The sequence below is a fragment of the Crocodylus porosus genome, unplaced genomic scaffold, assembly GCF_001723895.1.
Source record: "Crocodylus porosus isolate Cpor-Errol unplaced genomic scaffold, CroPor_comp1, whole genome shotgun sequence".
Taxonomy (NCBI): domain Eukaryota; kingdom Metazoa; phylum Chordata; order Crocodylia; family Crocodylidae; genus Crocodylus; species Crocodylus porosus.
The window spans coordinates 3,877,094-3,879,412 of NW_017728948.1; positions in this window are offsets into that span (position 1 = coordinate 3,877,094).

Genomic DNA, 2,319 nt, shown 5'->3' on the forward strand with positions numbered 1-2,319 from the left:
GGGGAAGTGGTGCAGGCTCCTAGCCTGGGGATTTTTAAAAGGAAGTTAGATGAGCACCTTGCCGGGGTCATCTGACCCCGGTGCTCTTTCCTGCTCAGGCAGGGGGTCGGACTAGATGATCTACCTAGGTCCCTTCCGACTCTAGCTACTATGAAACTATGAAACTATGAAAATAGACGGGGAGGATGCCTAAAAGAAAGGGTAAAACGGGCTGAGTAACCACCAGACGGTATCATGGCCACCCCTGTGGTCAGCCTTTGTTACACACGTCTACTCAGCAAAATGAAGGTGTGATAGTAGCTCGATCCACAGCTGGAACATCTTCCCAACCCCTTCTGGAATCCCATCCACAAAGCAGCTGAGTGGACTTGGTGCAAGGAATCTTCCCTTACATTGTCCTGTGAGTATCAGGGTTGCCATCCTACTTTTCTGCATCTGTTAATGAGCTGCCAGCTGCTGCTTAAGCCAATAAAGAATGACTTTATTAAATAATTCAACGCCGGGGCAATCTTGTTGTAGGCCCCAAGGAAGCTGATGTCAGAAGAGAGGTTCTGCGTTTGAGTCAGTTTAGCTCAGCACAGTGTTGGCCCCTCTTTGCACCTGCCCTGCAAATCAGGAAGGCTTCCAGATTGGTCTTCTGAGGGGTCTTTCTTGATGGAAATATAGCCAGGGGACAGTCCGGGTCAGCTGTCTTTGATTTCTGGATTGCGTGTTCGACAGGATATTCTGCTAGCTCACTTGACTGTGGGAATTTGGAGTCAGTGAGCCAGGTTCACTACCCCACTGGGAAATAAAGCAGATGAAGAGGCGGGGAGGCAAGGAGTTGTTTCTGCCTCCTAAAGTTGCTGGCTGCCCCACCTCCAACCAGAGAAAGAGCGGTGGAGGGAAGGAAATCAGTCCAGACAAGAAAATCAATTGTAGGATAGGTGTCAATGATGTAGTAATTCTGTTGCAGGAGAGATGTGACTGAGGCTTGGGGAGAAAGCAAAAAACCAAGACTAGCTTCAATCATCTAAGCTAAGTAGAGGGTATTGCAGCCACCTCCCTGACATTTTACAAGGGAGGGGGAAGTAAAATGCAAAAGAGAGAGGACTTGCAGCAAGGTATTATTGTCTACCAGCATTTTTGGCCTGGTTTTATTTTATTTGTTTTGTGATGTGTGCATGCTGAACAATTCAAAGGAAAGATTTTTCTTTTCTCTCTCTGCAAATTCTGCACTCAAAGACATCCTTCAAGGATGAGACAGCCCATTCATTTTCTCCATGCTGGACAAAATCACTATTTTTTTCTAGGCTAAGAAGGGCATCAGCAGCAGCCATTAACCCATCAAACCAACCAATAATAGCCAAGCCCTAGCAAGATTGCTCCCTTTGCCTTTGCACCCAGGACTTGCCATTCTGCATCCCCTTAAGGTTTTTGTTCCAGTTCCTGTCCTCCATTCTTAGGGACTGAAATTACAATTACAAGTGCTGATACAAAACAACCACTGGGTGCCCTGGCAATTAATTAGATTTACGATCCTGGTGATGACCATCCTCCTGCTAAACATAATCACATAACCAACTCTGAATTAACTCATCAGCTAGCCTGTAAATCAAAGAGGCCTGCCTGTCCCTTTATCTCATGCTGGGCTATTGTGCCAATAGAGATTTGTAGGTCTGTAGTAAGCACATGCACTCCTGCTTCTTTGTTAGGAGCCCTGTACTCTTAGCTCCTAGTAAATGTGCTTTTACTGCTGTATCTGATACATCTAAGGTCTTGCTTGGCACATGGCTCAGATTAGATTCACAATCCCAGCAGCAGGTTTGCTAGTCACAGGAGTGCCATAGACCAGGGGTAGTTAACCTGAAGATGCAGCTAACGTGCTAAGAGGATGGGAGTGTCCTAGTTAGAATCACAGATTCATGGAAAATGAGGGCTGAAGGGAGCTCAGGAGGTCACATCTAGTCCAACCCCTGCTCCACGCAGGACCAGCCCCAACTAGATCGTCCCAGCCAAGGCTTTGTCAAGCTGGGTCTTAAAAACCTCCAAGGATGGAGACTGTCTGGGTAGCCGGTTCCAGTGCTTTACTACCCTCCTCATGAAAGAGTTTTTCCTAATATCTAACCTAAACTCCCTTTAGGTTTTCCTAATATCTAACCTTTCTCACTAGGAGTCAAATGGAAATAAGTGAGGAAGGGGACCTTGGAAAGGCAGAGGAGCCCCTACTTGAGTCCAGTCATATTTTGAGGTTAGTTCCTGACCCAAATTGTTCACCATATATAATCATACTGGTTTAAACCTGTGACATGCAGACATGCTAGTGAACATTGCTTCTAC